The sequence below is a fragment of the Schistocerca piceifrons genome, chromosome 3 (genome assembly GCF_021461385.2).
Source record: "Schistocerca piceifrons isolate TAMUIC-IGC-003096 chromosome 3, iqSchPice1.1, whole genome shotgun sequence".
Taxonomy (NCBI): Eukaryota; Metazoa; Arthropoda; class Insecta; order Orthoptera; family Acrididae; genus Schistocerca; species Schistocerca piceifrons.
Window position 1 is genome coordinate 704,157,886 of NC_060140.1, and position 22,254 is coordinate 704,180,139.

General features: G+C 40.6%; 1 non-coding gene across 1 annotated transcript; it reads right to left on the reverse strand.

The window, feature by feature from the left end:
- Positions 1–21,621: 21,621 nt before the first annotated feature.
- Positions 21,622–21,694, reverse strand: Trnap-agg. Its single transcript has one exon. It is a non-coding gene; the product is annotated as a tRNA-Pro (tRNA).
- Between the last annotated feature and the right edge of the window lie 560 nt (positions 21,695–22,254).

Below are 22,254 nucleotides of genomic sequence, written 5' to 3' on the forward strand. Positions count from 1 at the left end.
GAAAAATATATATGACTAGTTCTACTCATGTTCAATATTAGGACCATCCAAATAAGGCCATGAGCCTCTTACAACATTTCCATTTGCCACGATGTCTTGTAATATCATGCCAAACCCTCGCAATTTTTTCATCAAGTGCACCTAGAGATTAAGGTCAAGGTGGTTGCAAGATCATCCAGCACACACATAATGTGGATGCATTTGTAAACGAGCTGGTGTCATAAGCCCATACCACAGTGATGATGACAGACCAGTCTGTGGTCTGTGTGTAGTTGCCCATGGTAAATATATTGTCCTCAAACCGGGCTGGGGCAATGGACACATCGTTGTCATGTCAGATCATGGAGCAGTTGTTGCAGGTGCAACCCCGACTCCACACACGTCCATCACATCTGCAACAGTTGGAGGAGGAAGAAGAAGAAGAAGAAGAAGAAGAAGAAGAAGAAGAAGAAAAAGAAATTAATCATCAGATTGCAGCTATAAAGAGTGCACACAAACATGGAAACAAAAAGCATCTGAAATACATACCTGTAGGATTGCTGGAGGCAAATTGGAGATGCTTATTAGTCCATGCTGACAGCTCTTTTGATGTTGCTGCCAACAGCTCTCAAACTGAAATGACTTCTCGCACTGAAACGACTCGTATTTATAGCTGAAAACCACATTCTGGTGCTTATTTAATCCAATATGGATCAAGTATGCATATGTCTAGTCACAAGGTTTTAAGCAGGATAGCACTGGCTCACAGCTGTGCATAGCCAGTGGTATCGTGCATCATTTTGTTAAATATAGGATTACATTACAGAGCAGATGTGCACACTGGTTCATCATGTGGACGACAGTGCATCTGCCAAGGAAAGACAAGTATAATTTTCTGACACTTTGTGACTGACTGCACACTGCAACTGGTATCTGCGGTGCTCCACTCATGCATCAGACACTGATATTGGCTCAGGTCAGAGAATACCATACCCATTTTAGGAATATGCCTTTTGCAGGTGTTTGCTAGCACAGAAGGCATTGATGTCATGTTGTATGTAAGCATCAGGCATCACTCAGAGTCTGGTAGTTATCATGCTGTGCACCACTTCAGCTATAAAGGTAACAGAATATGGTGAGAATAATTTTTCGTTCCACCAGTGAGACAACACTTTAGAGCTGTGCAATGTAAAGTAGTGGGCAGTCGCTATTGGACATTGCTTACCCATGGCCATGCATGCTCTATCTGGAGATACAGCTGCATGGCTGTGTCAACAGGTTACTATCTTCTGACGTGTGTGAGGAGTGTTTATAAATCATTCTGTGGTATTTTATACCAGTACACCACCAGCATGAATTTGTGTAATCGATTTCCTTGTTAAATAATTAAAATTATCTTGCATTAGACCCCCACCTGTCAAATGTAGTTCGGTGAATTATACATACCACTAGCAAAAACCTCTGAGTAAGAACCCAAGATGGCAGCACTTTGTCATACCCTCAACATGTAGTTGTAATTACACTATTTTGTGTGTGTGTTGTGATGTATATACACCAAGGCCTTGGGTAGGGTGGGTGTGTTTTTTATAATGTTTTTTATGTTAAGTGTTACTCAACACACCAAAACACATACTAATTGAGAAAAATCAATTTTTAACATCACTCAGGGCCACTTAATGGCAAAACTGTATTTGTTTATTTTAAAAAAAATAGTAATGCATGATGCTAAAATGTTATACATTGAAACCATAGGACTATCACAAGAGCTCATAGGCTGTCAGACAAGTACAGTGGACAGCCCTGACAAATCAGCAGAGCCAGACCTAACCTTCCACACCATAGCTATAAGATACAAAACAGAAATAGAGCTAACAGCATCTCTGGATTCCTCTCTCTCTCTCTCTCTCTCTCTCTCTCTCTCTCTCTCTCTCTCTCTCTCCCTCTAGGATGCGTTAAGTCTCCTCCAAAACAGTCAGTGTGTTGAAAGCACACAACTCATACTGACAGAGAGAATAATTGAAAAAGTGGAAAACTAGGCAAACCTGAACAATAGTATTAGGAGCTAATCTAAGTCGTGTAGATTAAATGTATGCTGTATGCTAGCCGTGCTGTGTGCAGAGGATGATTATCCTCTATCAACAAATTTCTCACGATTTCCATCTTTAGTAGCACCAGTATGTGATCCATGTGTATCACTTTTTGTTTGTGGAATCACACCACTGTACACTGCATCCAAATACAGTGCATCCAAATACACTGACGGAACAAAACCACAGCACCAAAAAATAATTAATGTGGAGTAACAAAATGTTAGATATATGTTTGTGTAAGCGACGGTTAATCAGCCATTACCATGGGAAAATGTATCATTGAGATCAATACTAAAATTGAGTCTACATCCACAGAAGACAGCGGGTCCATATAGTAGTGCGTGTGCTGCGACAGATTTTATGGTGTTCTTCTTCTTGTCAGCAGCTGATGTTGTCATTTCGACGTCTTCAGTTGTTTTATATATTGTCTGTCTTGCACGACGACGGTATCTTCTGTAAGGCATCTTGGCAGCGTTCAATGCAGTTGCCTGTGCAGCAGCAGCAGAGTTCAGCTACTTATGCAATAAGGGTCATTGCAAATTTTGGTGATAAACATCTTAGTAAATTAGCTTACTACGCCTATTTTCACTCATTGCTTTCATATGGCATCATATTTTGGGGGAATTCATCACTGAGGAATAAAGTATTTATTGCACAAAAGCGTGTAATCAGAATAATAGCCGGAGTCCACCCAAGATCATCCTGCAGACATTTATTTAAGGATCTAGGGATATTCACAGTAGCTTCTCAGTATATATACTCTCTTATGAAATTTGTTATTAACAACCAAACCCAATTCAAAAGTAATAGCAGTGTGCATAACTACAATACTAGGAGAAAGGATGATCTTCACTATTCAAGATTAAATCTAACTTTGGCACAGATAGGGGTGAATTATACTGGCACTAAAGTCTTTGGTCACTTATCAAATAGTATCAAAAGTCTGACAGATAACCAACAAGTATTTAAGAAGAAATTAAAAGAATTTCTGAATGACAACTCCTTCTACTCCATAGAGGAATTTTTAGATATAAATTAAGAAAAAAAATATTTAAAAAATAAAAAAATAAAAATAAAAAATAAAGAAAAACAAAAAACACAAAAAATAAAGTTGTTATATTAACTTAAGTATGTTGTTAAATTAACCTAATTATGTCATGTATTAGAAAATACGACTCGTTCCACATCATTACGAAATATCGTATTCATGATCCATGGAACTAGTATTAATCTAATCTAATCTAATCTAACATATTTATGTGACTAACGTTGCAAGATCACAGGTCAATGTAACGGCAAGATAAGCTATTGCAAATGTGGATTCTGAGACATTAATAACCGGTGTAACCACCAGAATTTTGAATGCAAGTATGCAAAAGTGCATGCGTTGTGTTGCAGATGTGTGGGGTGCCAGTTTGTGGGATGGAGTTCCGTGCCTGTTGCCCTTGGCTGGTCAGTACAGGGGCGGTAACACTGCTTGTGTATGATGCTGGAGCTGTCGTACGATGATTTCCCTTATGTGCTTGATTAGAGACAGAACTAGTGATTCAGAGGCCAAGGCGTCATTTCGTAGAAAATATTGTCTTACAACAGCAGTATGTGGATGAACGGTTGGAAAATATCCTGTTGGATGATACCCCCTGGAATGCTGTTCATGAATGATAGCACACATGTCTAATCGCCAGTTTGAAGTACAGATTTGCAGTCAGGTAGCATGGGATAGCCACGAGAGTGCTCTTTCTCTCATATGAAATTGCACCCTAGACCGTAACTCCGGATGTAAGTCCAGTGTGTCTATCACACAGACAGGTTGGTTGCAGACCCTCAACTAACTTGCTTCTACCAACGCCCGGCCGTCACTTGGAATGAGGCAGAACCAGCTTTTATCAGGAAACACAACAGACCTTCACCCTGCCCTCCAATGAGCTCTCTCGACGCCACTGAAGTCACAAATGGCTGTGGTTTGGGGTCAAGGAATGCGTGCTAAAGGGTGTCTGGCTCCGAGCTGTCCTTGAAGCAACCGATTTGGAACAATTCGTTGTGTCACTGTGGTGCCAACTGCTGCTCAAATTGCTGCTGCAGATGCAGTACAATGTGCCAGCACCACACGCTAAACAGGACGGTGTTCCCTCTTGGTAGTGCCACATGACCGTCAGGAGCCCGGTTTTCTTGTAACTGTACGTTCTCGTGATGATTGTTGGCAGCAATCATGTGCAGTTACTACATTCTTGACAAGTCTTTTTTGCAGTATCACAGAAGGAACCTCCACCTTATTTTAGTCCTAATACACAACCTCGTTCAAACTACGTTAGGTTTTGATAATGGCGTTTTTGTTGCCTTAAAAGGCATTCTTGACCACTCATCACGTCCAGTCTCAATGGTAACTAACGCTCACGATCGTTATAGCGTGTATTTAAAGTAAACGGATTTTCATCTTCATCTTCATAGTAGCGCTACTAGCACCAGTCTTATGCGACTGGCGCGAAATTTGAATAGACATCGTCTTTCAGATGTAGAAACTGGTCTGTCAACTTTCGTTTATGTCTCACAGATCCCTGGTGTTGCTCTATTTTTTTTTCTGTCAGTATATTTTCAATTTCAAATACATATAGCTTGCAAAGTGCATGTACTGGCGCAGAATACCACATCGTCCAGAACCCAAATGAAAAGAAAAGCGTTACCATTTCCTCATTCACACAGAACTAGTGGGAGTATGACAGCTTGACCCTGTCGCCATGTCTTTCCAGAATGCAGCATCTTTCCACTACAAAAACATGTGTGGTGTCACTTTTTCCCTTATATCTAGTACTTTCGTTGAGGATCTACAGCTCCTCTCTACAGCATATTCGGGCTATTCCATTTGTATAATGCTTTTTTGTTTCTAAGTGTATGTGTGACATCATGACTCTCCCTCCATCTGTATAAATAACGAACTCCATATGTTCCAAGGAGACCGTGAGCTCTCTCAACCTTTACTGCAGATCTCTTTCACTCACTTTGGGAGCAGATGGAGCTGATTTCAAATAGGTCTTTTCCTTGATACAAACTTGTAACTTTCAGGGAAAATTTTCAAGAGCTCTCCAGATACTTTGATCTAGTGATTATGTCACAAATTTCGACTATTTCCTATGTAAAAATACAAATGACAATGTTGTATCTGGATTTTACCGTGTTTTTCACATTCTTTACCATTTTTTCCATATTTTCCACGTTTTATCCACTTTTACATTTCCCATATTATCCTATTTTTTCCATATTCTGTATGCAAATGTTGAAGTGTATATACGCTCTTATTGCTTTCATTACCAGGTGTGGATTGCTTAATCCAACACACACACACACACACACACACACACACACACACACACACACACACACCTCAGTTACGCTACTTTGTGTGTCGGTTTCCCATGGGAGTCCCCAATGACCAAAGTAGGGTCAGGATGGGGTTTGGAAGTCTTCGAAGGTGAATCCACCAGCAATATTCTCGGAATATTGTTCAGTGCGGATCCACCAATGTGAAGTACGGGTTAGTGGATCCACTAGCATTACGCCCAGGGTTTTGTTGGAGGTGATCCACTTTCGCTACATCTAGGGTACAGTTCGAGGACAGATCCACACATGTTGAGTCTAGGATAGCATTCAAATGTGAATCCATCCCACGGTAGGTCCAAGGTATTGTCCAGTAGTAGATCCAACTACGTATGATGCAGGATAGTGTCCAAAGGTGGATGTATCACAATAGGCCTAAAGGGGCGGGGGGGAGGAGGAGGAGGGTTGTAGTGGGTATGGAGCTCTATGGGAAAGCAACACACAAAATAGTGTAATTGAGCTATGTATGGCGACTGACACACTCTTATTTCCCAGAATCTGCTACATTATAGCAATTTCTTAAAACCATCTCAGCTGGCTTATTGTCTGCATGTTATGAGCGTATGTCTTAGCAGTGATAACTGTGATAAATATTAATCCTCTGAAGTACTATCGAAAAGTTTTTGTATAATAAACTGTTCTGTCGTCGCCATATACTCTTCCTTCAGTTTGTGATTCTATGGGAAGGCGTTTTGGCTCGCGGGAATGTGAGGAGATAAGAAATGATGACATAGCATACATGTCTAGAAGGGACATAAGAGGAGGAATGTCTGCTTGTTTCTCGGTCAGTACTGGTAACTCACGGATGCACTCGTCTCGTACGATCAACAGCTGTGATATGAATAATACACGAAAATAGCAAGGCCTTGCAAAAGTGGATTATAGAGACGTCGTCTTTAGATACACTTATTACGATATTTATTTCTCAATTGTGCACGGTACCAGTATGTCCCAGAAAGTCGCGCGCGAAAATGCGATTTTTTAGGTGGTCGTGAGACAGGTTCTATTGATCACAGAGACAAGAGGTCAAATGTTTCGGTTAGCCCTTGGCCTAGCGACCTTTTGCATACCTATTGGAAGAACAGTCATACTGTAGCTACCCTATAGTGCGAGGTCGGAATTTAAACGTTACACACTTCCTCCAGTCCAGGCAAATTGAGCAAATTTGCAGGTTCTTTTACATTAGATGTGGTCTAGGGTGGGCCTTAGAAGGCATGGCCACTTCTATAATTCCTATTCATGGCATATATCCTTAAGGCGATGTTCTCGGGGAATCTTGAAGCTTCATTCGATATCATTATCCGTTACCGAGATCCAGAGGTTCAAAGTCCTAGTACTTAGCACGTAAAATATTCACGTAATATGCGGTCTGAGGCGTAAATGTAGTTTTAACTGACTGAGTGAACATACGGCGAGGGTTCTGGGGTCATCGTAAGGGCTCTAAGGTCACCAACCTCACCATTTTTCACCAATAAGACTTTGTGATGCACTTTCTCAGTATAATGGGTACTTCACGCCAACAAAGAATGTCTTGACCTGGAAATTATTCGATGGTGCCACATGACGGCGTAAACACCTGAGACATCATTTTGTCATGAGAAATTCTTTGTACTTGCAAATAAAAGACTTCATTTTTTGTCGTACTGTAGGTATAGCCTAAACAAGTGCATGTTTATGTAAAGTACTGTAAAGTGAACTTGCGATGTATGGGAGACGATTTTATTTTAAGGCTATATTATGCATCCTTATTTGTTGTTTGTGTGTCTCAAAGTATGTAAAAGCGTCGAAGTATGTAAATAAATTGTCAAAGCTTTTCTGACCTACAGATTTCCTTCTACCCAGGCGGTACACCCTACTGTATTAGGGGAAAGAAGTGAATCAACTGAAAAACGCTCCTGTCGGAGCACAAAAACAGCCGAATATGCTCCTCTTTAAAAGACTCCGACAGAAAAGTGGGAAACCAGCTACCTCAATCCTCATTCCGCTCTGCTTACCAAAAATTTTGGCAGGCGAAATTATTAACGCTTTTTTGTGCTGAAAGACAGCGGTGCATGCCAACGAGAGAAAGCCCGCCTCAGATCAGTGAACTTTAATACGAAAAAATATGCCCACTCTCCCTCATCCCTTGTACCCATATGTTAAAGTTTCCCAGTTAGGGGTCAAAACCCTGACCAAGCCATCCCTAAGGATATGTTTGGAAAGGAGACAATGGTAGTTGTAGAGACTGTATGCGAGAAAGAAAGAGACAGCGGCAATGAGTGGGACAAAGACAATGGCAGTGGGAGTGAGAAACTATGAGAATGCCAAAGGAGGAGGCAGTGGTAAGGCAGAGTGAGAGAAAAGGGATGACGACAGTGACAGTGGTAGAGACAGACAGGAGAAGGTGCCAGTGGGAGGCCGGCCGGAGTGGCCGTGCGGTTCTAGGCGCTACAGTCTGGAACCGAGCGACCGCTACGGTCGCAGGTTCGAAGCCTGCCTCGGGCATGGATGTGTGTGATGTCCTTACGTTAGTTAGGTTTAATTAGTTCTAAGTTCTAGGCGACTGATGACCTCAGAAGTTAAGTCGCATAGTGCTCAGAGCCATTTGAACCATTTTTTTTGCCAGTGGGAGAAAAAGGAGACAGTGGGTGAGAAGACATATAGACAGAGGCAGTGAGAGAGAGGTGCTTAGTACGAAGGCTTCATTGCAAAGAGAGATTTGGTAAAAGGATTTAGAATATTCTGTGTTAGAAGAGTGCTAATATGTTCTATGCCAAATTTTCTGGCGAGGTAGCAGAAAGAGGGTTGACACACCCAGTTCCCCACTTTTCTGTGAGAGTCTTTTGAAGTCGAACATGTTCACCCCCTTTTTGTGCCCTGACAAGAGCTTTTCTCAACTGGTTTACGTTAAAACTAGTCAATGAATGTAATTTGTTTATATTTATATCACCATTGTCACCGATTTCAAGAAAATTCGATGTAGTGGTGAAGCTGAAATTTTTTGCAACTAAATCTCCCTTAAAATCACACACAGATGTTGGTCACCTCCCTTAAAATCAAGATGAAACGTTTGTCTCCCTGGAACTATCTGTGTGTGTTTATAACAGGATAACAACAATCAACCCCGCCTCCCACCCACCAAATCCCCATTCGGCAATTCATGAATATGCTGGTGTTTATCACAGACTTTGGCAGGCTTTGGATTGACATTTGGAAGAAATATAGTTTGTAGATACTCTGACTGGGTTGAGACCATGTATGACAATTGGATGATAAAAGTAGCAACATGGACCGGGTAATGTAAGCAATAAGAACATTTATACACTTCTACCTTTTTTGATATATATTATCGGAAAATATTGAAAAATCAGAAAAACAAAAAATTGATAAAATGTGGAAAAATATGGACAAACAGTTAAAATGTCCAAAATACGATAAAATCCAGATCCGACATTGTCGTACAGAATATAATTATTTATACACAGGAAGTAGTCGAAATTAATGACATAATCACAAGATCAAAGTGTCTGGAGATCTCTTTGCTAATTTCCTAGAAAGCTACAAGTTTGTACCATGGAAGAGAACTATTAGAATCAAAGTTCCACCTGCTCCTAAAATGAGTGAGAGATCTGCGCTAAAGATCGAGAAAGTTCGCAGACCCACTGGAAAAAAATATATGGAGTTTGTTATTTTTATAGAGGGAGGGAGACACATGACATCACACAAACATTTAGAAATTAAAAAAACACATACATACAGACAGAATAATCGGAATATGCGGTAGAGAGGGTCTGTATGTCCTTAATATAGAGACTAGGTGTAACAGAGGGATTTAATAGTGGATAGAAGATGCGTTCTAGTTGGATATAGTGACAAGACGAAATTGTCACTCTCCTGCTAGTTGTGTGCATGAGGAAAAGTCAATGTTTTTTATTTTGATTCTGAATGCTGTGGTATTCTCTCCCAGGACACATGTTTTGGAAGTCATATGTATTTGGAATCGTAAACTATTTGGATGTAATGTAAGGTAGTGTGATTCCATAAAGGAAAAGTGATACATGTGGATTATATATTGACGCTACTACATATGAAAACACGAGAAGTTTGCTGTCGTATCATGAAAGGCCACTGTGCGCAACATGGTTAGGATACATTTTATATACATGATTTATCTCCTAATACTACTGCTCGACGTTTGTCTAATTTTCTAATTAGTAATATTACTTTTAACAACTTTCTCAACTGTTCTCTCCGGCAATATCAGTTGTGGGAAACATTCTGTTTTCGACACATACGAAATTGACTGTTTTGGAGGAGAATTAAAGCACCTGAGAGAGAGAGAGAGAGAGAGAGAGAGGGAGAGGGAGAGGGAGAGGGAGAGGGGAGAGAGAGGAGTCCGGGGACGTTGTCATATCAATTGCTCTTTCGTATCTCATTGCTATGGCGTGGTAAGTTACGTCTATCTCTTTTTATTCATCAGGGCCATCCGCTATTGTTATCTACCACCGTGCAAGTTCGTATCATAATCCTATGTTTTAGTATTTAACATTTGACCGGCATGAATTGTTATGAAGACATGCTGAAAAGTAATGCCTAGGAATTTTTTATGTGAAAACTCTTATTGATGTTTTTTAACTAAAGCAAACTTTATTAACATTTTACATCTTTAGTCTTCATGTCTACGCATTTGTTGCTCAACATAGTCATGTAAGCCAACAAACACAATTTTCCCAACAAGAGACCAGTTTCTTGATACTGTTACTGTAGAATGTTTGTTGATGGAGCCAAAAGTTCAGCCCTGCTTGCACTGCTCCATCACTATTCAAAGTGAAGTCCTCGAAGGTGTTCCGTAAATTTTGGAAACAGATGAAAATCGGATGGAGTCTAGTCAGCACTGTATGGAGGATGATCGATGACAGTGAACTTAAGCCATCGGATTGTTGCAGATGACGCAGCGCTTGTGTGTGGCTTGGCGTTGTCATGCTGAAAGAGAGGGTGCTCCATGTGCGGACGAATTCTTCAGATTCTTCCTTTAAGTTTTGTGAGCTGTTTCTCACACACTAGCATGATTATGTTACACCACCACCATGTTATATACTACAAGTTGGAGCCCTCTAGTGGCAGATGGTTGCAACTTGCACCAGCAAAGCAGGGAAGTAGACCGAGTAATATGCATCACGTGTAGTAACTCAACCGATATTGAGAACAGAATAAAATATTCAGAGGCATTATTTATCGGCTCACCCACATACTTTAAAAAATAAACAAATACACTCTTGCTACAAAGCAGCTGTGGGTGATGTTAAAAAATTATTTTTCTCTGGTAGTATGCGCTTGGTGTGTTGAGTAACACTATGCACACAAAAAATCACATCCATCCTGCCCCTGGCCGTTGAGTATCTACCTCACAGCACATGCACGAAATAGTGTACTTGGACTGCAGTTACATCTGCACTTACATCTGCACTTATGTCTATGACCGAAAGTGCTGCCACCTTGGCCTTAACTCAGAGGTTTTCGCTAGCAATATGAATAATCGACTCAACTATGTTTGTCAGGTGGGGCTCTACTGCAAGATATTATCTTTATGTCTATAACTTTAATTATTTAACATGGAAATCGATTACGCCAACTCAGGTTGTTGACATACTTGTATAAAATACTACAGAACGATTTATAAACATACTTTGTAGTGTACTGTTGATAAAAACATTGGGGGTTTGTATCACATTTGTTGAACACATTCCAGATGCTAGTAACATCTTAGTACAACCATGCATGTGTATCTCCAGATGGAGTACACAGAGCATGGGCGAACTGTGTCTGATAGCTGTGCACCCCTATCTCCAGATAGACAATGTCCGGCTGTATCTGATAGCGACTGCCCGATACTACTTGATGTTGTGCAGCTATAAAGTGTTGTCTCGCTGGTGGATTAAAAATTATTCTCACTACTTTCCGTTACTATTATTGTGGAAGCAGTGCATAGCGTGATGGACTCTGCATGATGCCTGATGCCTACATATGAAATTAATAGCTTCGGGTCTAGTGAACATCTCAAAAAGGCACTTACTAAAATGTGTATGGTATTCTTTGAACAGAGCTGACATCGGTGTCTGCTGTGTGAGTACAACTCAGCGAATGCACTGTCCACATGACGGACCAGTGCACGCACCTGCACTGAAATATAATCCTATACTTACTAATAACATTGATGAAAGTGGTGTAAGAGCCAGTGCTTTCCTGCCTAAAACCACATGACTAAAGATATGAATACTTGATTCTTATTGTTTGAAATAAGCAAAGGAATGTGGTTTTAGGCTATAAATACGATCGATTCGGTGTGTGAAGTCATTCCAATGTGAAGTTTGCTAACAGCAACATCAACAGGGCTGATAGAATCAGCAGAGCTGAAACGCTTTAATGGAAACAGGTCATAAGGGGCTATTAAATGAAAAATGGTTCAAATGTCTCTGAGCACTATGGGACTTAACTTCTGAGGGCAGTCCCCTAGAACTAGAACTACTTAAACCTAACTAACCTAAGGACATCAAACACATCCATGCACGAGGCAGGATTCGAACCTGCGACCGTAGCAGTTGCGCGGTTCCGGACTGAAGCGCCTAGAACCGCTGCCGGCGCTATTAAGAGACCTCAATTTGATTCCAGTGGTCCTAAAGATATGTATTTGTGATGGTTTTTTCGATGTTTATGCGTGCTCGTTATTCCTGCTATCTGATTATTAATTTTTTCTTGTTGTTCTTCCTATTCTTCTTCTTTTTTGTTGCAGATGTGATAAGGTATGTGTGGACTCCAGGTTGCACCTGCAGCAACTCACGACCTGATGCAATAATTATGCATCCATTGCACACTATGTGTTTGGAAATTGTGTAGACACTATGTCTGCATGTAAATATTTTATATATTTGTGTGAATGGATGGTTTTTCTTCATCTGTTCCTGTTAGTCCTTGTTCATCATATATATTGAAAACTGTATAGAGACTGATCAGTCATTAAAGCGTAAGTACTGTTGATGGAATTATCAGAAGAAAATGGAAATATTATACATAGAATGATCGGAAAGAGAATGATTAAAAATGTAAATATTTTATATAGATTGAAAAGCAGCAAATTCTATGAGAAGCAAAGTAATTGAATTTTTCGTGTACCAAACAGTATTAGTTATTTGCATAAGTCTTCAGAAAAAATAATAGCTTTGTGAAAACTTCAATGTATACAGGCTGTTGATTTTAACTGATGACATTTGTATACCTCGAAAACTACGCAACGGATCAAAAAAGTTATAATTTCAATTTGTTTTTCTCAGAGCAGAGAGCACATATAACGATACCACATTCGACCCACCATTCCTACATAAATTTTGTCTTCGTTTCTCCACAGATGGCGCTGTAATAGGAGAAATAGAAACGGGTATACAATCGAAATTTTCAATATGCTTCTCAATGGCCCTTGAATATCCAATAGCATGTGCGACCCCACCTCTATGCTGCGAAGGTAGAACAGAACAGTATTTCATAACTTCTAATTGGAAATCCCATTTGCAACGTTGTATTCCTCTGGAAAATCGAAAGGGGAATACTCGACATGCCAATGTGGCCGTCTAGCTAACAATGACGTATCATAACGAGCAGTACACTGCGGCCGTAGCTCGCGTATCGTGCATAAATAGAACAGATGGTGGGTCTAAACATTACAATACTTGTGCAGTGTTTACTGGCTGCGCACCTACCTATCATTCGGAGTACAGACGTGCACGTGGATGGTGGATGTTGCAACCGCAGAAGCAAAAGTTGAAATGATCCTGATTTATGGAGACTGTAGGACAAATGTTGAGGCTCCTGATGCCTTGTATGCTGAGCTCTCATTCGTTCTTTTACTAGGTTGTGAATACCTTTATGTCTCTTGGCAGCTACAGACTGGCAAAAGGAAATGGAACATCCAAACACACACATAAGTACCTGGCAATTACACTGTGATTCCGGTATGTCCGCAGGTAGCATTGTCAAAATACTGCATCGTCAAAAGTATTATCCATACCATGTGTCACTGCTTCAAGAACATCACGACGCCAATTTCTGTAATCGGTTAGTGTTTCGTGAATGGTCATGTCAACAAATGCAAACGACCTCCATGTTCTTTGCTGAGATACTGTCTTCCGATGAAGTTACATTCACAAACCTTCGTAGCGTTTACCGGCATAACATGCATTACTTCAGTACAGACAGTCCCCACTGGATACGGCAGACTGACCATGAACGTCCTTGGTGGTTAATGTATGGTGTGGGAACATGAGGTACAAACTCATTGGTAGGTATTTCATCGGCGGCACGTTGAATGGACGCAAATATCGAACGTTTTTGGTAAAGGAACTACGGATACTACTGCAGGATGTTGCACTGTATGTTCGAGAACGTATGTGGTTTCAGAATGAGGTTGACCATAGCCATAGTGGCGCGTCGGGTAGTCCCATGTTTGATATGTCCGGGAAATAGAATGTTGCAGTGGGGCTTCCAATTGGAAGTTATGAAATACAGGCCTATCCTATTCCCGCAGCATGGAGGTGGGGTCCTACGTGCCATTAAATATTCAAGGGCCATTGAGAAGCATGTCGTAAATTACGATTGTGTACCCATTTCTATTCTTCTGATTACAGCGCTGTATGTGGCGAAACGAAGAAAATGCTTCAGAAATAACGTCTGTAGATTTTGCAATAGAAGCGCAATCTGCAATAAAAATTGAGCTTCACATTGAAGATCTCAAAGGTGACCCCCACCTTTCAGGCTTGTGATGTGTTGAATGTTTCATCATTGGATGTCCTCCTCCAAAACAAATAAATAGGAACTATAACTTCTTTCGGTCAGATGTATACTTTTGGAAATTTTCAACGACTTCATTTAAAATGAACACCCTGCATATTTCATAAAAATAGCTTTGCAAATTATTATATATAAGAAACAAATTGTAAAAAAAACACTGTACATATATCATCAGAAACAAATAGCTTCGTAAATGAACCAACAAAAAAACTGTTAATAAAAATCAGACAGTACTACTGTTGTTGTTGTTGTGGTCTTCAGTCCTGAGACTGGTTTGATGCAGCTCTCCATGCTACTCTATCCTGTGCAAGCTTCTTCATCTCCCAGTACCTACTGTAGCCTACATCCTTCCGAATCTGCGTAGTGTATTCATCTCTCGGTCTCCCTCTACGATTTTAACCCTCCACGCTGCCCTCCAATACTAAATTGGTGATCCCTCGATGTCTTAGAACATGTCCTACCAACCGATCCCTTCTTCTAGTCAAGTTGTGCCACAAGCTCCTCTTCTCCCCAATTCTATTCAATACCTCCTCATTAGTTATGTGATCTACCCATCTAATCTTCAGCATTCTTCTGTAGCACCACATTTCGAAAGTTTCTATTCTCTTCTTGTCTAAGCTATTTATCGTCCACGTTTCACTTCCATACATGGCTACACTCCATACAAATACTTTCAGAAACGACTTCCTGACATTTAAATCTATACTCGAGGTTAACAAATTTCTCTTCTTCAGAAACACTTTCCCTGCTATTGCCAGTCTACATTTTATATCCTCTCTACTTCGACCATCATCAGTTATTTTGCTCCCCAAATAGCAAAACTCATCTACCACATCCCATTATCCTCGTTTTGCTTTTGTTGATGTTCATCTTATATCCTCCTTTCAAGACACTGTCCATTCCGTTTAACTGCTCTTCCAAGTCCTTTGCTGTCTCTGAGAGAATTACAATGTCATCAGCGGACCTCAAAGTTTTTATTTCTTCTCCATGGATTTTAATACCTACTCCGAACTTTTCTTTTTTTTTCATTTATTGCTTGCTCAATATGCAGATTGAATAACATCGGGGAGAAGCTACAAACATGTCTCACTCCCTTCCCAACCACTGCTCCCCTTTCATGTCCCTCGGCTCTTATAACTGCCATCTGCTTTCTGTACAAATTGTAAATAGTCTTTCGCTCTCTGTATTTTACCCCTGCCACCTTTAGAATTTGATAGAGAGTATTCCAGTCAACATTGTCAAAAGCTTTCTCTAAGTCTACAAATGCTAGAAATGTAGATTTGCCTCTTCTTAATCTATTTTCTAAGATAAGTCGTAGGGTCAGTATTGCCTCACGTGTTCGAACATTTTTGCCGAAGCCTCACGTGTTCCAACATTTTTGCGGAATCCAAATTGATCTTCCCCGAGGTCGGCTTCTACCAGTTTTTCCATTTGCCTGTAAATAATTCGCGTTAGTATTTTGCAGCTGTGACTTATTAAACTGATAGTTCGGTAATTTTCACATCTGTCAACACCTGCTTTCTTCGGGATTGGGATTATTATATTCCTCTTGAAGTATGAGGGTATTTCGCCTGTCTCATACATCTTGCTCACCAGATGGTAGAGTTTTGTCACGACTGGCTCTCATAAGGTCGTCAGTAGTTCTAATGGAATGTTGTCTACTCCGGGGGCCTTGTTTCGACTCAGGTCTTTCAGTGCTCTGTCAAACTCTTCACGCAATATCGTATCTCCCATTTCATCTTCATCCTCTTTTGTTTCCATAATATTGTCCTCAAGTACATCACCCTTGTATAGGCACTCTATATACTCCTTCCACCTTTCTGCTTTCCCTTCGTTGCTTAGAACTGGGTTTCCATCAAAGCTCTTGATATTCATGCAAGTGGTTCTCCTTTCTCCAAAGGTTTCTTTAATTTTCCTGTAGGCAGTATCTATCTTACCCCTAGTGAGATAAGTCTCTACATCCTTACATTTGCCATCCAGCCATACCTGCTCAGCCATTTTGCACTTCCTGTCGATCTCAGTTTTGAGACGTTTGTATTCCTTTTTGGCCGCTTCATTTACTGCATTTTTATATTTTCTCCTTTCATCAATTAAATTAGTTAACTTTTTATATCATTGATCTTATGTCCAAATCCTTTCACTATAGAATTATTGTTAATAATAATTTGTTTATAACAAACCTCAACGGAGAGGCCTATACTGTTGTGCTAGGCATAAGGGACGAAAGGAGGAGAGGTAGCTCGAATGTTACTGGGCCATGGAGAGAGGAGTGTTTTTCCGGCTTTCTAATGTCGCCCATTGGTCCAGAGGTTTCCCTCAAATTTTATATCAGAAGTCCAGTATTGAATTACATCATGATCTCGAGCTTATCTTGCACAACTGCCTACTGTGCACCGGTAGGACAGGGCTTCCTATGGGTGAACCTGATCAATTGCTGGTGATTCCGCAGGGTAAGAGAGTGTGGGGTGGCCTTGATTATAACTAGTGCAAGAATATAACCTGATAGGGAAATCCTTTAAATGACCTTGAGACAAGATCATTATCGCAGCCAAAATACCCCGCAAAACCCACTGATTATCAGTCATGCGGATGGCCTGTCCCCCTTGCCCCTGGTTTTGATAACTGTTATCGATTTCACATGATGTAGATACTTTAAAAGCAGACGCTGCAGACAGAAAGTATAGGGAAGGCCACGAAAGTCTCGTAATGGTCTACAGATAAATACGATACACACATTTATTGATATTATGGCCCCCTTTTTCTCAACCGACTGAAACTGGACTACCATTGACAAACAGCACATCCGCATCAGTCAAGCTCTGAGACTAGTAAAAGAGTGAGTAAAATGAGGAAGCTACAAGGAGTGTTCGGTGTTTGTCTGGCGTTCCGGTCATGTGACATCCCTTGCTCGCTCTGTGATACGATCTCTGTCTTGACTGCCGAAATTAAATATAAAAAAACATTCAGGTGACAAGTCGTAAGTTTAAATAAAGAAAATCAACAATGTAACACTGGAATTTGCTTAATTTTTTAGCTCTTCCAGGAGGTCCTCGACAGAATAGAAGGAGTGAGCCATGAGGAAACTCTTCAGTTTAGACTTAAAATAGTTTGGGCTACTGCTAAGATTTTTGAGTTCTTGTGGTAGCTTATTGAAAATGGATGCAGCAGAATACTGCACTCCTTTCTGCACAAGAGTCAAGTAAGTGCATTCCACATGCAGATTGGATTTCTGCCTAGTATTAACTGAGTGAAAGCTGCTAACTCTTGGGAATAGGCTAATATTGCTAACAACAAACGACATTAAAGAAAATATATACTGTGAGTGCAATGTCAGAATTCCCAGACTATTGAATAGGGGTCGACAAGAGGTTCTCGAACTTACACCACACATAGCTCGAACAGCCCGTTTTTGAGCCAAAAATACCCTTTTTGAATCAGAATAATTACCCCAAAAAATAATACCATACGACATAAGTGTATGAAAATATGCGAAGTAGACTACTTTTCGTGTTGAAGTGTCACTTATTTCAGATACTGTTCTAATGGTAAATAAAGCAGCATTTAGTTTCTGAACAAGATCCTGGACATGGGCTTTCCACAACAGCTTACTATCTATCCGAACACCTAGGAACTTTAACTGTTCCGTCTCGCTTATAATATGCCCATTCTGTCTGATCAAAATATCGGTTCTTGTTGAATTGTGAGTTAGAAACTGTAAAAACTGAGTCTTACTGTGATTTAGCATCAAATTATTTTCCACAAGCCACGAACTTATTTCATGAACTACATTATTTGATAATGTTTCAATATTACACACAAGATCCTTCACTATCAAGCTGGTGTCATCAGCAAACAGAAATATTTTTGAATCACCTGTAATACTAGAAGGCATATCATTTATATAAATAAGAAGCAGCAGTGGCCCCAGCACCGACCCTTGGGGAACACCCCACTCAACAGTGCCCCATTGGGACTGAACATCACTACCACTCTCAATATTGCGGAGAATTACCTTCTGCTTTCTGTTCTTAAAGTAAGAGGCGAACCAATTGTAAGCTACTCCCCTTACTCCATAATGGTCCAACTTCTGCAGTAATATTTTGTGGTCAACACAGTCAAAAGCCTTCGTTAAATCAAAAAAAAAAAAAACACCTAGCGTTCGCAAACTTTTATTTAAGCCGTCCAAAGCCTCACAGAGAAAAGAGAATATACCATTTTCAGTTGTTAAACCATTTCTAAAACCAAACTGAACATTTGACAGCAAATTATGTGAATTTATATGCTCCAGTAACCTTGTATATACAACCTTCTCGATAACTTTAGCAAACACCGATGGCATACAAATAGGTCTATAATTGTCAATATTATCCCTGTCTCCCTTTTTATAAAGTGGCTTCACTACCGAGTACTTTAATCGGTCAGGAAACCGACCACTCCTAAAGGAAAAGTTACAGATATGGCTGAGAACTGGGCTAACACACATAGAACAATACTTCAGTATTCTGCTAGATACCCCGTCATATCCATGAGAGTTCTTGGTCTTTGGTGATTTAATTATTAACTCAATCTCCCTCTTGTCAGTATCATGGAGGAGCATTTCTGGTAACAGTCTCGGAACACTTTTTTCTAAGAGCGCTATATGATTCCCTGTTGAGACTAGGTTTCTATTTAGTTCACCTGCTATAATCAGAAAGTGATTATTAAATACTGTACATATATGTGACTTACAAGTAACACGGACATTCCTACTACGCACTGATTCTATATCCTCGACCTGTCTCTGCAGACCAGCCACTTCCTATACTACTGACCATGTTGTTGTTGTTGTGGTCTTCAGTCCTGAGACTGGTTTGATGCAGCTCCCCATGCTGACCATATGGTTTTAATTTTATCCTGAGACTTAGCTATTCTATCTGCATACCACATACATTTTGCCTTCCTAATAACATTTTTAAGCACCTCACAATACTGTTTGTAATGGGCTGCTGCATTTAGATTCTGACTGTTTCTAACGTTTTGATATAATTGCCACTTTGTTCTACAAGATATTCTTATCCCTCTAGTCAGCCACCCAGGCTGCCTGTTTGTGATAGTACCCTGTTTTGAACGTTCTAACGGAAAGCAACTTTCAAAGAGCACGAGAAAAGTCTTGAGAAAAGCATTATATTTATCGTCTACTGTATCAGCGCTATGAACATCTTGCCACTCTTGTTCCTTGATAAGGTTTACAAAGGTCTCTACAGCAACTGGGTCAGCTTTCCTAAACAGCTGGTGACGATATTTAACACGTGTTGCAGCACAAAAATCTTTTAAAGTTAAAATTTGTGCATCATGATCCGAAAGACCATTCACCTTTTTGCTAACAGAATGCCCTTCTAGTAATGAGGAATGAACAAAAATGTTGTCTATGGTTGTTCTACTGTTCCCGTGCACTCTCGTTGGAAAGAATACGGTTTGCATAAGATTATATGAATTAAGGAGGTCTACCAGCATCCTCTTCCTTGCACAATCACTTATACAATTAATATTGAAGTCACCACATATAACAAAGTTTTTGTATTTCCTATAAAGTGAACCAAGAACCTCCTCTAGCTTTAGCAAAAATGTTGTGAAATCGGAGTCTGGGGATCTATAAATAACAACAGTTAGAAGTTTAGCTCCATTAAATTTAACCACACCTGCACAACATTCAAACACCTTTTCAGTGCAGTACTTTGAAACATCAATTGACTCTAATGGGATGCTGTTTTTCACATACATGGCTACTCCCCCACACCGCAAAGAGCTCCTCGAAACGATTCGATCGCAGCCAAGAGATTGTGACAAGCAAGAATCAAAATGTTCTTGGGTTCTTGCCTAATTATATCCTCGGAAATCGTGAAATAATCATAATAAACAACAAAGTATTTCTGACAAGCTGCCCTCTTAAATTCCTACCTAAACACACCCTCGGAAATCGTGACATACTCTAAATAAGTAGCAGAATCTTCGCGGCAGACAAGAATATAAATCAAGAATGAAATTTCCACTCTGCAGTGGAGTGTGCACTGATATTAGATTTCCTGGCTGATTAAAACTGTGTGCCAGACCAAGACTCGAACTGAGGACTATTGTCTTTTGGGGGCCATCGCTCTACTGACTGAGCTACAAAACCACGACTCGCTATCCCTCCTCACAGGCTTACTTCCACAACCACATCTCCTAAATTCGAAAGTTCACAGAAGTTCTCCTGCGAGCCTTGCAAGACTAACACTCCTGGAAAAAGGATGTTACAGAGACATGGTTTAGCCGCAGCCCGGGGGAGTTTACAGAATGAAATTTTCACTCTGCAGCGGAGTATATGTTGATATGAAACTTCCTGGCAGATTGAAAGTTTGGAACGCAGGAAACGTGGTACTGGCGGAAGTAAAGCTGTGAGGACGGGGCGTGAGTCGTGCTTGGGTAGCTCAGTCGGTAGAGCACTTTCCCACGAAATGCAAGACCCCCGAGTTTGAGTCTCGTAAATCTACTTCCTTCGACCCCTTAACTGCACGTCTCTTACCGCAAGACCTCGCCAAACACACACAACTCTGAACATTATTATCATTCATGTTAGGATCTTTTTAAGTTTTTTACCGCCAATGGGTCGTTAATTGACACTTTAATATAGCATGTTGTACCAAGGGTGGCATGTTTGTCAGAAATCTTCACTGCGCCATTGTCTTGAAGTGGCATACTGTCATAACACGCAAATTATAACACAGAAACAATAATATACGATTAAATCTAAAATGGCGTTTCCAGAAGCGAGCGAGGGACATCAGGTGACCTGACCCAAACGCCATTGATACTTTCTCATTTTAGTCACTCGTCATAATAAATGCGTAAGCGGCTACCTATTTGGAGGAATCACTGGAAGTGCTTTATTATTGATTCACTGGAGAATGATCAGAACTATCATTTGTCCACAGTATCATTCCAAGGCCTACGTGCCAAAACCAGCCTGGGTTTCTGGCCAGAAGTGATAAGCTCTAGTTATGAACTGCTGGCAGGGCATAGTTTTATATGAATACGTGTCGTCTTTTGAACATGTCCACAGACGAAAAGGCACTACGCGGAATCCGTAGCTGTAATACATGTTATGTAATTGAAGGTGGACGGGGGAGGGGGGAAAGAAAAAAAAGGGGAGGAACGGAACTAATGATAAAAACGTTGAAATGTGTGTGAATTCTTAAGGGACCAAACTGCTGAGGTCATCGGTCTCCAGACTTACACACTACTTAAAATAACTTATGCTAAGAACAACACACAAACCCATGCCTGAGGAAGGACTAGAACCTCCGGCGGGAGGAACTAATGATCTCAGTGGCAACGATTGAAAATATGTGCTAGACTGGGCTCGAACCCAGGATCTCCTGCTTCCTAGGCAGTTGCGTTAACCACTACGCCACCCAGACATAGTGTTTATCACAGATGCGAAGACCATCTCGGTACACTCCCCCTCTGACCAACACTTCCACCACCTAGCACAGTCCCTATCCATGGTTTCCATGCTCTCTAAGTTTAGGTTCCCTCTGGAGGTCGAACATAAATGTGCACTGCACTGCAGGTTGTGGGTTAATTGCCCACCATGGCAAATCAGTTATATGAATGCATGGTGTCTTTTCTTTTGGAGACTGATGTGCCTCAATGGGCAAATAATCCACAACCTTCAATGCGGATGCACATTACCGTTGGATCTCGAGCAGAAATCTAAAATTAGCGAGCATGGAGGACATGGGCGGGGGCTGCAGGTAGGTGGCACTAGGTGACAGTGTGAGTCAGCTGAGGAGCTTACCGAAATTGCAGTAAACACTGTGTCCGGGTGGCACAGTGGTTAATGCAGCTGTCAAGTAAGCAGGAGAGCCCAAGTTTGAGTCCTAGTCTGGCACACATTTTCACTCATCACTGCTGCTCTTCAGTTATGTAACAGGGGCACATTTCGTGAGTGGTGCCTGCAGTGTCTAATAGGAAATGA